Source organism: Podarcis raffonei, chromosome 14 (genome assembly GCF_027172205.1).
Source record: "Podarcis raffonei isolate rPodRaf1 chromosome 14, rPodRaf1.pri, whole genome shotgun sequence".
Lineage (NCBI taxonomy): Eukaryota > Metazoa > Chordata > Lepidosauria > Squamata > Lacertidae > Podarcis > Podarcis raffonei.
Window position 1 is genome coordinate 34317598 of NC_070615.1, and position 15675 is coordinate 34333272.

Here is a 15675-nt window from a genome sequence, read left to right on the forward strand (position 1 = left end):
AAAAGGGTTGGAAACTGATATATTTGCCCATCCCTACTCCCTGGGCGCTTAGGAATGCATGCCTGCTCGTCACATTTTCTGTATTTGCTTTGAGGGATACGAGTTAGCAAAGCCACAAATAGCAGAGCTTCCATATCATCTGAAGCACGACTGGCCTACCCTCAGAAAGGGATAGTTCACAGTATGATTAATAGAATCACACAGACAAGCAACAGGCCAAGATGACTGTCCTATGAGAGGTGGGTGTATCTGCCTCAGTTTCTCCCAGGTTCTCATTTTTCATAGACTATGGTTCAGTTCAATACATTTCCACATCAGCATGAAATGTTTATTTTCAAAAAAAAGAGGTCCTCGTGAAAATTTGTCTACATTTTAGGGAACCTTCCTGCTAATATACATATTTTTGTATGATATATTGTCAAATGTGCACGTTTTTGCAATCAAGTAATTAAAAATGTCTTTATCGGGGAAGTGTGCATAAGAACCCAGATGTTTGTGAACATAGTGCGCAAAATATATCAGGGGAAATGGCTTTCCAAAAATGAGGAGATGAGGTAGCCCAACTTACTGAATTGTGTTACTTCTTAGTGAGCGATTAGGTAAAATGTTGGCTGCCTGCTTAGACCTCCATATTTTAAGATCTAAGTCTGCACAGAGTGATTCAATAATTCAACCCATCAAGCATTCCCCTGGAAGTGTATGCTGGGGGAACTTTACCTACTGAGTTTCTGCTTGTAAAGCAATTATAAAAAGTATAGGACCTTATCTTGGAGAAAATGGTTGGTGCTTATTACTGCAAACTGGAGAAGAAGATGGCCTTCTGGCTGTCTTTAGCTGAAGGCACTTTTTGAATCTTGATCCCTAATATTATGTAGCATACAGCAAAGGACACAGAATGCCAAATATAAGGGGTGTTTGCACCCGCGTAAGGCTGCCACCTCCTGCAAGCCTGAGAATATAGCTGTGGGTTTTTTTAAAAAAGAAAATGTATAAAAATCAGCAACGGATGGGGCAAAGATGTACAGAAGACTGGAAGGAAGAGGAACAGAGAGAGCATTGAAACTGACAAGACAGGTCCATCCTTTGGTATGCGTCTTCTTTCAAATGTCTTCCTTTGCACAAATGCCGGCTGAGATCCACCACAATGAAAGAGCTTTCAGATCCGGCAAGAACTTCTCCCTGCCGTAGTTAGAGAGACGAGTGGAAGCTGCAGGTGGGTGGGCATGGAGCTGTGAAGAATCAGGGCACCTGCCAGGGTGCATAGGTCTATTGGATCACGGGTGTTAGTGAAGCTAAGAGGTTAATCGCTGGTGGAGATGTGTCACACCTTGGCAAGGGGCTCCTGATGGAGTTGATGGCAAGCAAAGGCATTAGTGGCACAAAGCCACGCTGAAGCTCCAGGCCTCTTAATAGGCACTGCTGTGATTAAACAGTGCTGAGCCCACCAATGAGGACTGTTTTACAGGCGAGCAGCCCCCTTTACACCGTGGGTGGGGAACTCCAGGCTTGGGCGCTGAATGCCACTGTTGGGATTCACCCCTCCTTAGACCACACATACCCTCCAGGCTGCACCCCTCACCTGACTTGAGCATTTTTGGTTGGCTGGTTTCATGGACTGCTTGGACGCAGAGGAATGGCGCAAGGAACCAGCTGGGGAACCCCCAAGGGAAGGAGGCTCAGAGCCAGGGGAGTGGTGGTCGGACAACCGTGAGTGGTCAGAGGGAGAAGGCTAGGAAGAGGAGGTGTCAGAAGCTGAAGTGGTGATAGGACTTAGAGACCTGGGAGAGTCCGTAGCAGAGAGAAGTGCAAAATCAGAGGCAGAAGCTGAAGCAGGAGAATGGAAGGAAATAGACCAAGAGGCAGAGATGAGCTAGGCCAGTGAAGAGTCATGGGTGTCTCCCATGAATGGTATGATTTACTGCTGGTTCACTCCTGACAGCGGGCATGGGTCCTTGAACCCTGAAGATGCCTCTTGCTTGCCTGGATGGAGGAGGGAGAAGGGTGTGCCAGCGTGTGTAGAAAGTGGCCTGAAGTAAAATTCACATTTGTTGCTCCACTCACTTTTTCTTCTCACGTGGCCCCCCATAGATTGCCCAGAATGGAATGTGGCCCTCCAGCTGGAAAAGGTTCCCCATCCCACTTTACCTGCTCAATGAACCAGAGAGAGATCTGTGTAGGAGAAGGGCTCAGGGGTGGAGCATCTGCTTTGCATGCAGAAGGTCCCAGGTTCAATCCTCCGGATCTCCAGGTAGGGCTGGGAATGCCCCTTCTGTGAAACCCTGCAGAAGAGCTGCCAGTAAGTAATAATAATAATAATTTATTATTTATACCCCGCCCATCTGGCTGGGTTTCCCCAGCCACTCTGGACGGCTCCCAAGCGAATATTAAAAACACAATACAACATTAAACATTAAAAACTTCCCTAAACAGGGCTGCCTTCAGGTGTCTTTTAAAAGTAGGATAGTTGCTTATTGCCTTGACATCTGGTGGGAGGGCATTCCACAGGGCAGGTGCCACTACCAAGAAGGCCCTCTGCTTGGTTCCCTGTAACCTCACTTCTCGCAGTGAGGGAACCGTCAGAAGGCCCTCGGTGCTGGATGTCAGTGTCCGGGCTGAAAATGGGGGTGGAGACGCTCCTTCAGGTATACTGGCCCAAGGCCGTTTAGGGCTTTAAAGGTCAGCACCAACACTTTGAATTGTGCTCTGAAACGTACTGGTTGATAATGCTGTTGATAATGCTAAGCAGAATGAGCCAAGGGTCTGACTTGGCGTAACACGGCTTCCTATATTAGACATGGTTGGGGAGATGACAAGTGCACATCATCTTCTGCATTCACCTTCAGCATAAGAGCCTAGGAACCTAAAAAGAGTTCTGCTAGATCAGTCCCTCTAGTCTATTATCCTCTTCTTACAGTGACCACCCAGATGCCCCAATGGGAAGTCCGCCAGCAGGACTTGAACGTAACAACACTCTCCCCACATCACGAGTCCTGTGGCATCACCGAGGCTTGGAGTGGCAGGCAGAGGCATGCAAATATAATAACAAATAGTAGTAGTAGTAGTAATTGCTATTGTTATTATTAGCATCAAGAGGACTGTCCACCTCACTCCCTCATTTGTAAAATCAGCACATGCCACTTTATGTTCCAGGTTACCAGGCTCAGAGCAAGCCAGGATCTTAAACCATAGTCTGACTGTAAAGGTAAAGGTAAAGGTAAAGGGATCCCTGACCATTAGGTCCAGTCGTGGCCGACTCCGGGGTTGTGGCTCTCATCTCACTTTATTGGCTGAGGGAGCCGGCATACAGCTTCTGGGTCATGTGGCCAGGATGACTAAGCCGCTTCTGGTGAACCAGAGCAGCGCACGGAAATGCCGTTTACCTTCCCGCCGGAGCGGTACCTATTTATCTACTTGCACTTTGACGTGCTTTCGAACTGCTAGGTTGGCAGGAGCAGGGACAGAGCAATGGGAGCTCACTCCGTCACAGGGATTCAAACCGCCAACCTTCTGATTGGCAAGCGCTAGGCTCTGTGGACAAAATAGGGAACAATGGTAGTTTGCAGCAAAGGTACTGTGTGCTTGGGCAAAATGTTTGTTGAGTTCTCAGCTGGTTAAGCCAAGATTGGGGACAGACAAATCTGTCAATATCATTTTCTTTCATCTTCTCATTTTTCCAGTCTTCAATTCAGTTCTTCACATTTGTGCAACAATATGCTTAAAAAAAACAAAACACCAGCATTTTAGCGTGCTCTTTTCACCCTAAACTGAAAACCCAGCCTCTCACTCATGACAGCAGCAGCAGCACTCGAACCAAACTGAACATCTGAGTCCTACTTAGCTGGCAAGGCCACCTTCATTTAAAAGCCCCTAGACACCAACTGAATGTAGCCCAGGGGCTCCCTCTTGTGGGCAACATAGAGCACATCCGCTTAGCATGGTTTGGCAACATGGACCACGTACGGTGATCAGTGCTGTGAGCTTTAGTTCTACCTGTTAACCAAGGACAGATCTTGGGTGGTTTTTTCTTTTTCTTTAGAAAAGAGAGTGTGCAAAATACTGGATCATACTTGCTCAACGCTTAGGGCCCAGGTTCTCCATTGTGGGGAAACATACAAAACTGCCTTTTAATCAATCAGATCATTGGTCCATCTAGCTCAGTATTGTCTACACGGACTGGCAGAAGCTCTCCAGGGTTGCAGGCCATGGATCTCTCCCAGCCCTACCTGGAGATGCTGGGAGTTTCTGCATGCAAAACCAGTGCTCTGCCACTGAGTTACACTCCTTCCTCACATCTGTGGTTATAACCTTTCCCTCACTTGGAATGTGCTTTCCTGGAGATTTGTTGATGCATGCAAACATACTGCCTCCAGGGGGCGCTCTCTGATCTCTGTCATGTTGAAAGCCTCACAAAGGCATCAGCCCTGGTGTAGCAATCAAAGCTGAGGCAGCCTCACCCCCTTGCCAGACCACTTGGGGAGCCCAACCCACTCCCTGTGTTTTAAACATCCCTGTGTTCTTCTCTGTCCATTCTCGGGCCCAGCTATTCCTTCTATTGTTCCTCTCAGGGATGGGCCACTGGTGTCACAAGTACAATGCCACAAGTGTTATTTATTTTCTTTGCAAAGCCAATTCCTTCTCCTGTTTGCAAGAGAGCCATGGGGCAAGTAGGCACACAAGGAGGCGATTGGCAAAAACCGGCTCCACCTTCAGCGGAGGAGAGGCTCAGAAATTGGGGGAGGCTTTGTTGAAACTGTTCAGGATCCAGCCCGGCCCCCAGGTGACTCTGGGTTCGAGGAGCTCAGCCGGCCCTCCACCAACAAATCTGCTGAGATATTGGGCGTTGCAGCAGCTCCTGTCACAGCAAAAGGCTCGCCTCCTTTAGCCTTTGTTGTTTCTCAGCCAAGCATTTCATTTGAGAAATACAGTAGTGTAAGGCAAGCAAATCCACAAGCAAGAAGGTGAAGTGGGCATTTGGTCCCGTAAAAAGAAAGGAAAGGCAAACCCCAAGACTGATGGGCAGGGGAAGCTGCAAGTTTGAGAGAGGCCCATGCAGAGCATAGCTAAACTATGGAACTCACCACAGCAGGGGGCAGTGATAGCCACCAACTCGGAAGGATTTAAAAGAAGATTGGGCAAATTCATGGAGGAGAAGGCTGTCAATGGCTGCTAGCCACAATGGCTATGCTCTGCCTTCAGTAGTGCTTCTGAATACCAGTTGCTATAAACCACGGGGGTGGGGCAGTGCTCTTGTGCTCAGGGCCTGCTTGAGGGTTTCCTGCAAACATCTGGGTGGCCGGTGTGAGAACAGAACTCACATAGCAGGCTCTTCTTATGTCCAAAGTGAACCCTGGAAAGTCCCCTCCGTTGTCAGGAAGGCCCTGTAGGTTTCTGTTAGGCAGCCATTGTTGCAATCAACACTGCTTGGCTGAATCTAGCTGCCATTTTAATTACAGTGGTAAGCTGTACGCCGGCTCCCTCAGCCAATAAAGTGAGAATCATAGAATCATAGAGTTGGAAGAGACCACAAGGGCCATCGAGTCCAACCCCCTGCCAAGCAGGAAACACCATCAGAGCACTCTTGACATATGGTTGTCAAGCCTCTGCTTAAAGACCTCCAAAGAAGGAGACTCCACCACACTCCTTGGCAGCAAATTCCACTGTCGAACAGCTCTTACTGTCAGGAAGTTCTTCCTAATGTTTAGGTGGAATCTTCTTTCTTGTAGTTTGGATTCATTGCTCCGTGTCCACTTCTCTGGAGCAGCAGAAAACAACCTTTCTCCCTCCTCTATGTGACATCCTTTTATATATTTGAACATGGCTATCATATCACCCCTTAACCTCCTCTTCTCCAGGCTAAACATGCCCAGCTCCCTTAGCCGTTCCTCATAAGGCATCGTTTCCAGGCCTTTGACCATTTTGGTTGCCCTCCTCTGGACACGTTCCAGTTTGTCAGTGTCCTTCTTGAACTGTGGTGCCCAGAACTGGACACAGTACTCCAGGTGAGGTTTGACCAGAGCAGAATACAGTGGCACTATTACTTCCCTTGATCTTGATGCTATACTCTAGATGAGTGCTGCAACCCCAGAGTTGGCCACGACTGGACCTAATGGTCAGGGGTCCCTTTACCTTTACTTTACCTACCTCGGGTTAAGAACTTAATTCTTTCTGGAGGTCTGTTCTTAACCTGAAACTGTTCTTAACCTGAAGTACCACTTTAGCTAATGGGGCTTCCCGCCGCCGCTGCGTGATTTCTGTTCTCATCCTGAAGCAAAGTTCTTAACCGGAGGTACTATTTCTGGGTTAGCGGAGTCTGTAACCTTAAGTGTCTGTAACCTGAGGTACCACTGTACCCACAACACCCCAAAAATGATGCTACATCAAGGGCACTTTGGGCCAGCCCTAAGCAGGGGTGAAGGGACTATATTTACTTCTTATTATTATTATTATTATTACAAAAATGCACATTCCTTGTCAGACCTCATAGTGTCAAGGCAGTTTCTAGCTGTGATAATATTTGACATGCAAATATTGAGAGGCAAAGAGAATGCGATGCAATAAAAATAAGATATATCAAAAGCAAGCCGCAATGCCACTGGGTGAGCACCCTGTCTTTTCCACTATAAACATAAGAAGAGCCTGTTGGATCAGGCCAATGGCCCATCTACTCCAGCATCCTGGTCTCACAGTGGCCAACTAGGTGCTTGTGGGAAAGTGGCCAGCAGGATCCGGGCACTGGAACACTCCCCACTCCAGTGGTTTCCAGGAAGTGATATGACTCAAGTATCTGTTGCCTTTTGCACCTGATCACTCTGTTTTCTGATAGGGTTGCTGGATGTCAAAGGAGAGCAGTGTTTTGGCTAACATTCCTTTCCTGTCCCCTAGGGTCTGCTCTGTCTTTTTCAGTCTGTGGATGGGAAACTTCAAGGCCCCTCACCCACAGTGTCAGATTCAGGGAAAGATCCCATCTCCAGGTCACAGCCAAGCACACCTCTTTGCAGAAGAAGCCGTTCATTCAAACCAGTAGCAATTCATCAATCAGAGACCCACACACAGCATTCTAGGCCAGATCAGGTATGGCCAGCCACTCCCTCATGAGCAACCATCCAGGGGCCTCAAAATGTCTGGGAACTGTAGTTTCCCAAGGGAGCTGAGAGCTGTTATTATGTCCCTCACAGAGCTAACAGTGAGTATATCACAAGTTCTCCATTGCTGGCCTAAGGCAACACCTGTTAATCTCTGAGCTATAATTCCCAGAGTTCCCTGGGAAGAGGGATTGATGGTTCAACCATGATGGGAATTGCAGCTCTGTAACAAACTGCAGTTCCCATGATTCTTTGGGGTGGGAGCCATAACTGTTTAAAGCATGGGTTGGCAAACTCAGGCCCGTGGGCCAGATCAGGCCCAATTGCTTTCTAAATCCGGCCCACGGATGTTCCAGGAATCACTGCGTGGATTGCCAGTGTGTGGATCACCAGTGCGCACGTTCTTTCCCTCTCCCTCCTGCTCCCTCACACAGTGGCGGCGGCACCTCCCCCCTCCTGGTTTCTCCCCACCCAGCCTAGAGGAGGAAGGGGCTGGGCTTTGTTGGTGCCAGCCCCTCTCCGGAGCCCTTTCGCATGCCTCTCATTGTCCCTACGCCACTGCCAGCCCCTGCTGCTCACAAGACACAGGAGCCGCAATTGGCTGAGCACCCCTCTCGAGCAGCTGCCATTTAAAGTACCCCTCTCCCGAGCCCTTTCATGCATCGCTCATCATCCCTCGTTCATTTCCCCCAAAAAAAATATAGTGCGGCCCCCCACAAGGTCTGAGGGACAGTGGACCGACCCCCTGCTGAAAAAGTCTGAGGACCCCTGGTGTAAGGGGTGTGGCACTGTGTTAAATGCATAGTGCAGACACGAGACCTTACGTAGGTGCAGCAGGCTACATTCTAGCCAGGGAAAGGTCAGAGGGTTCTCCCATCCCACCTCTCCATCCTCTATCAAGGCAGAGAAGAAGCACCATCCCAGTTCAAGGACACATTCCAGCCAGGCAAAAGCTCTCAAGGAGGGTGTAAATTAAGACCAGGGAAGGGTGTGGGCCGAGGAGAAGCTTGGAGAGCCAGAGTTGACCTCCTGACCTGAAGTTCCCTGCTCCTGGGCCTGATCCACCATACTCGGAAGGGCATTTGGAAGGAGCACTCAGCTTCATGAGTCTTCTTTCTGCTTCCCAACCCCTCTGAATGCATCTGACAGGGCAGCAGAGGTGGGTGCTGCCTCTACAGGCTTTGAGGGTGGGGGGCTTCAAGAGACTCTTTGGGGCCTGATGCTGTCACCCACAGATTCAAGCTCTGCTCTCAGGGATGGGCTGCAGATTCCAATCCATTGACAGAGAGAGAGAGAGAGAGAGAGAGAGAGAGAGAGAGAGATATGCAACACACTGGAGGGTGTAACCCTCTACTTTCTTTAGAGATGGAATGAGGGAAGGGTGAAGGCAACTCCGCAGGGCAGGCCCAACCTGTTCCTGAAACCCCAGAGCTGGTTCGTCAAGGGAGAGGCTCTGCCAAGAGTCAAGGCTGGGAAAGTCAACGCTCAAAGGGAACCTGTGCTCTGTGGTCGGTGGCGGTTTCAGGTGTGCGAACACAGAAACAGCAGGCTCACAGACCTGCCCTGTCAGGAGGGCTTGCACCTGTACACCGACCAGAAGCCCAGGGAATGACAGCGGCAACTCCCTCTCCTATAGCATAGCAATGCCGTTGGAGAAAGGATCAGTCTAAAGCTCAATCCCCCTGTGGGGAAGTGGTTAGAGCAGGGGGAGAGAAGCCTCACGTCCAGAGGCCAAATGCAGACCTCCAGGCTAGGGGCAACATATTGTATTATGCTGCTAGAGGCACAATGGGAAGTGCCACCTTGTCCTGCTCTGCTGCTTCCATTGGTGCCACCATTACCGCTGCTTCTCCACCCACCTCCTCAGCTGCTGGTGGAAAAGCAGTGCTGTCATCGTTCCCATTTTGGGGCAAGGTCGCCCCTGATTTGAGTAGATCTTGCCGATAGTGCATGAGATCTTGCACGCTGTTACAAGATCTCATGCAATTTTGGATGTGATTTCAGTCAAAATCGGCACTAACACTAGCGCTGCTTCTGTGCCACCTTAGGGGCTTCTGCCGCCTGAGGCAGCTGCCTCAGTCTGTCTAATGACAGAGCCAGCTCTGCTCCAGGCCTCTCTGGAGTTGAACAATGCATAGAATCATAGAACTGGGGCATTGGAAGGAACCATAAGCAGACCCTCCAAGTGCCTCTATTTTCTAGGGACAGTCCCAGATTTATAGAAGCCGTCCCAATTTCTGATCCGATCCTGGAATGTTACACTTTTCCTTAGGATATCTCTAAGGAGAAATGTTGGAGGGTATGGAGTTATGAACCAAAGAGATGAGTAACTATTCAACCTTTAGAAGACATCTGAAGGCAGCCCTGCATAGGGACATTTTTTTAATGTTTAATGCTCTATTATGTTTTTATATATGTTGGAAGCCACCCAGAGTGACTGGAGCAACCCAGTCAGATGGCAAGCTATAAGTTAATAAATAATAATAATAATTGAATAGGACGTCCCTATTTTCATTGGAGAAATGTAGGAGTGTATGCATGAGTCTGGCTGCCGGATTAGGCCAAAGGCCCATCCAGTCTGCCCGTGGGAGTTCCTTCAATAAAGGGTGGGGACAAAAATGAAACAAGCAAACAAAGACGAGAAGAGGAGCCAACATGTGCCGGAGTCTCAGCAGCCCATTTGTGCAGGGATTTAAAATCAGAGCGTTGCACCAGGTCTTTAAATTTCTTCTGCTTCGGACAATGCGGCACCGGTTCTGCCCACATAGCCCAAGTGCCAGAAAGGTGATTCATGCCCCTCTTGAGGGATGGGTGAAATGAGAATGCCACGCATACCTGTGTGTCACGTGAAGAAGGAACACCCTGGGCTAACCAAAAGTGGGGTTGGGGGGGTTGGGGGGGAACAGGGCTTGGCGGGACAGGACAGATTCCTCTTGTACTTTTGACCGCCGAGGAGGTTTCTATTTTGGCAAGAAGCTCAGCATTGGATTAATAAGGTGCTAACCTAACAAAGGGTCATCCTGCAAATGAACAATTTCCCCCTACTCATTGCTAGTTGTTTCTTTAACAGCAATGTGATGGGCAGCGATCCAGCTGGCAAAGCTGGGGGGATGCAGAACCAGCTGAATATGTGTCTGATAAAGCACAGAGCTCTTGTCTGCCAGAAAGGCTGGGTGGAGGCCCTCCTCTTTTGACACTCTGGGTTCTCTCCAAGTCCTGCTCAGAGTAGACTCATCGAAATTAATGTGTTGAAGTAAGTCTTGCCCTTTAACTTCAGTAGGTTTACTCTGGACAGGACTAGACAACACCCCTAAACATGCAGATTCAGGACACGTAAGTTGGCATATGCAAATGTGATGCAAATACCCGTCTCCTTTGGTTTCCTTTTTTGGTGATATGTTAAGTGGCGGCCCTCCTCCTCCTCTTGGTGGCAACCATTCAATTAGATCCCAGGACAGGGCAGGTTGTTCAGCAGGCTCCTCCATGTAGGCGGAAAGGTATTAAGAAGTAGGGGGGGAACACCCAAATTGTCAACAGCCAGCTGATATATAGCAGTTTGACTTGATGGGAGAAAATACCTGTAAGTGACACACAGCTTATTTATGGCTTCCTGTCGCACGTCAGGGCTTACGTTGCGTGACAAGTGATGCCTGTTCACCTATGATGTCAAGAGGCCAGGCACACTGGTACCATGTTTTCCATGAACGCATGTCTTCTGGTGGCAGTCTGGTGGCAGTCAGTGGTACAAAGGGAACATCTGCATTTATTCCTCCACCCACTTTCCTCTCTGGCAAGGCCCACCCCTGGCACGTGGCCCCTGGAAGGTTGCTTCAAAGGGAATGCGGCCCTTGGGTTGAGAAATGTCCTTACACCTGGGATAAGTGCACAAGTCTTGCTCCCAAAAGTTCCTTGAAAAATGCAAGGGGTTTGCCCTCCTGCAAACTGCATATCCAAGCGACATACGAACTAATTCCAGCTCATCCAATGATGTGCCCATCTCCGCAGTGATGTTGGCAAAGAGCCTGTTTCTGGCTCCTCTCACAGCAGGCAGTTTGCAGCTGAGGAGGACTTCCTCGAATTTCACACCCCAGCTGATGTCATAGTTGCTCAGAGGGGGGCCATGATCCTCAGGATTTTTGTGTCATTTATCACGAACTTCTTTAACATAGCACCTTTGGCGTACTTTATAAAGTCACTTATGCCGAAACAAAACAGGACAGGTCTCTGCCCTGATGACCCTACATTTCCATAGCAAGGGAAACAACAAAGAGAAGGAAGGAAGTGTTGGCAGAGGCACTTAAATCAGGCTGAGGGAGTCCTGAGAGAAAAGAAACTGGCAATACTTTACTAGGTGAGCTGAGCAAAAACAGCACATAATAAGAGGAGAAATAAACAGAGAGGAGTTGTCTTTCTTACAAGGTTCAGGTCTAGTCCATAGCAGGAAGAGATACAGAGGAAAACTCACTCAGAACTAACCAGCCACTCAGAACTTGAATTACCTCAGTGGGGCCAATGTGGCTGGTTGTTGGGAACCACTTCTTAGTTGGCTGACTGTAAAAAGAATTAACCCATTGGTTAGTAGCTGAATGATCCCTGGTGTTGTACTTCCAATAGGGAGAAGCTGGAATAAATCAGGGATAAATGTGGGCAAGTGTAGTCTTCCGCTCTTCTGGCAATGAGGACTAGAACATCCATAAGGCAAGATGTATTTTGAGCTTTGGGAGGGGGAGTTCTGAAAGAAGAAAGAGAGGTGGCCCCATCATGTGGGCATTCTGGAAGGACATTCTAGGCATACAGACTACAAAGGATGGAGCTCTTTAAGGGACATGGGGACGTGGGTGGCTGAGGGTGGTAGAGCTGGAGGAGAGAAGGCCAGAAGCAGGAAATAATACTTACTTGGGAGCCAGTACAATGAAAGCGATCTATGACTTTTATATCTGAGTTTTATAACAGTTTTGCTAGCCCGTGCTCCTCCACCTTTAGCAGCAGCTTCACCTGCAGATGTTAGCAGGCGATCACATCCATCTCCCTGCCCTGAAAGCTCCACTTGTCAATCTCTGCAGATAAAACTGCTGATTAAAACTGCACAGGAGCGAGCCAGCCTGATTTCCACCCCCATCAGTTGGCCACCCTATTTTCAAGGCAACACAATCCTTCCCTTCGAGCATCCCATGAACCTATAGGACTTGATTAGTGTAATTGCTGCCACTTATTGCTGGGACACCAAAATTGGAGGGTGTTTGATTTTCTTTAATTACATCCGCTTTGCTCTCTCTCCTTGCCATAACCCTACAGTGCAGTCCCTGGGTGTCTAGTTGTTCAAGAGAGGGAGGAGAGGGAGGCTGTGTAATATTGCCTCCAGGGCTATAGGCAAGCCGTTTGATGTTTGAGAAGATCCGCGTCAATTCATGGATCCAAATAGCCCAGAGGGATGTGGAAGGCTGCTGGGTGACAAGAGTCTTAGAACAGACCTCCCACACTGGGATGTGGAAGCCTGACATGTTTGTGTCTTTTAAGTGTTCCAGGGAGCATGAAATACACCCGTCATTTAAATTTGGACTAGTTTTCTCGCATGCATAGAAAAAGAAGAACAACACTAGAGGTGATAATTAACATAGCAAAGTTAGGATAATTGTGTTTTATCACCCATTACTAGAATTGTGAATGGTCTTTGTGCTGATTTGAGCAAACAGTTCAGCTTTAATTCAGGGGTGGGGCTCTTCTGGCCTGGGGACTGGATGCAGCCCTCTCATCCTCTCTGTCTGGTCCTCTGGCTTCAAAACTTCCTAGCTGCATCCCAACCTTGAATTTTCTGACCTGGCCGAAATGTGTCCTTGGCTCATGACTCTTGTTTCATTGGATTGAGGATAAAGAGGCACGCATGACCACGTGTAGAAATAAACTAATAATAAAAAATAATAATGATAATAATTTTTATTAATACCCCGCCCTCCCCAGCCAGGGCAGCTGACACCAGGTAAAAACATTTGATTAAAATACAACTTAAAAACAAGATTAAGTACAGCATTAAAATGCAGCCTCATTTCAGTAGAAACTCAAATCAAAAACTTTTTGCGGATGAAAACGTTAAATCGTCACCAAGGCCAACTATCCAGACTGATCCTACGTGGGCCAGAAAAAAGCCAGGGAAGTCCCCAAATAGTAGTTCTATCACGGAAGGAGAAAGGAAAAAGGAAAGAGGGGGAGGGGATCAAGTTTATTCCAAGCCAAAGGCCAGGCGGAACAGCTCTGTCTTACAGGCCCTGTGGTAAGAAATCAGATCCTACTAGCCTACTGTGCAAAGGTGGCATGTATATTAATTGCCCTACGCACTTTTGCTCCCCCACCACTACCACTGGCATGTGAGCCCCAGAAGGTTGCTCAGAAGGGAGTGTGTCTCTCATGCATGCAGCCAGCTCCAGGGAGCTGAGGTCCCTTCACCACCACCCCCTGCAATATTTTTTTTGAGAAGGCCAGATCCACCCTCCCCCAAAAAAGTTGATGGGCAGGTTCAAATGGTGGGTGGGTGCCACATCAAGTGATTGATTATACAAGGCAGGATTTACCTCCCCCCCCATATTTTATTCAAGTTAGCACCCCTGCCGCCATGCAAAACAGGGTATCCTATCCCTGCTTTAACTGAATTTTCACAGATACACTTCATAGCTAAATGGCTTCACTTATTAATATTTTGTTTCTTTGATTTACATACAGAATGTTTTATACCACCCTTTCAACTGCCTATATACCACTCAGGGAGGCTTTCAACAATTTATTATTTCAAATACAGTGGTACCTCGGATTAAGAACTTAATTCGTTCTGGAGGTCTGTTCTTAACCTGAAACTGTTCTTTACCTGAAGCACCACTTCAGCTAATGGGGCCTCCTGCTGCTGCTGCACAATTTCTGTTCTCATCCTGAAGCAAAGTTCTTAACCCTAGGTAATATTTCTGGGTTAGCGGAGTCTGTAACCTGAAGCGTATGTAACCTGAAGCGTATGTAACCTGAGGTACCACTGTAATAGGCATTAAACTACAATGAACAGAAGAATCAACATATATCTTTTTATATTGCTGTAATGTGCCCCGGGACCTTTTGGTGAAGGGTGGGTAATAATAATAATGATGAACAAATTTTAAAATCTTTACATGAAGATTTCTGTATAATAAATTTTCCTTCCGTGTCCAGATATACGTCTGTCTGTTTGTCTGTCTAAGATAGATACGTTGTCCATTTTTTGAATCAGACTCTAGTCCACAAAGTATATCAGTTTTTTTGGGAATTGCAGGCGGATGGAGTAGTGTTGTGCTCATGTCCAGATTTCAGGCTTCCCATTGGGGTATCTACCGTATTTTTCGCCCCATAGGGCGCACCGGCCCATAGGACGCACCTAGTTTTTTTGGGGGGAAATAAAGGAAAAAAAAATTATTTCTCCCCCAGGTGCGGGGCTGGGGCGGGAGAAGCCCGAGCTTCCCCTGACCCCAGCCCCCAGAACAGGCTGCTATCCGCAAGCCGTGGGAGAGCTGCATGACTTCGTGAGGCCAGCGGAGAGCTGCGCGAAGCCGGAAGCCTCGGGCGTGCTGAGCTCAGCGCGCCCCAAGCTTCTGGGTGCAGGCAAGCTCTCCAGGCTTCAGGAAGCTCTCCCACGGCTAGCGGAGAGCTTCCTGAAGCCTGGAGAGCGAGAGGGGTCGGTCCGCACCGACCCCCCTCGCTCTCCAGGCTTCGGTGAAAGCCTGCATTCGCCCCATAGGATGCACACACATTTCCCCTTCATTTTTGGAGGGGGAAAAGTGCGTCCTATAGGGCGAAAAATATGGTAGTCAATCACTGTGAGAAGAGGATGCTGGACTAGATGGGCTACTGGCCTGATCCAGCGGGCTCATATTACAGTCCTAAAAATCTATGAAATCATTCCATGGTCTGAACATAAGCAAGGCTACCACCTTGCTGAAGCTAAGCTCTGGGTCTGGTCATGCAGGCTGCGAGCTGTAATGTAAAACATCTGGGCAGCACCCGGTTGGCGAAGCCAGTTGAATTCTTTTTGGCTGCAAATGTCAATGCATTGAAAGAATTTTCCGTTCGCCTCTCAAGATTAGAGCAGAGAGGGAGAGGCCTGAGAAAAGGGGTGGAGGAGAGAGAGAGAGAGAGAGAGAGAGGGAGGGAGAGAGAGGGAGGGAGACAATGCTATGTATGAGCAAACCATGTCATGTTTTTGGGTGTACAGTTTGAATTTACAGCCAGGTGGTGGTGGGTAGAGCGGATCTGCAGCTCTGCTTTTGCCAGAGGGCATTATCCATGTGCTTCAGGGGAAGCAGTGGCAAGCAGAAGCTGCTATTGAGTAGGTGCAAAGGAGAAGGGAACATAAAATCATAGGAAGCTGCATAGGCGTTGCTGCTGCCCACCAAGTGGTGTGCCTTCCCATTTTCCTGGACCAGGAAGCATTAAAGACTACAAAGCCATAATGCAGTGCAACATAGCAAGCTGCCTTATACTGAGTCAGACTGTGGGTCCATATAGCTCAGTATTGTCTGAGCTACCTAGTGGTGGCTCCTGAAGCCCCTACCTGCAGGGCTTGAACCTGGGACCTTCTGCA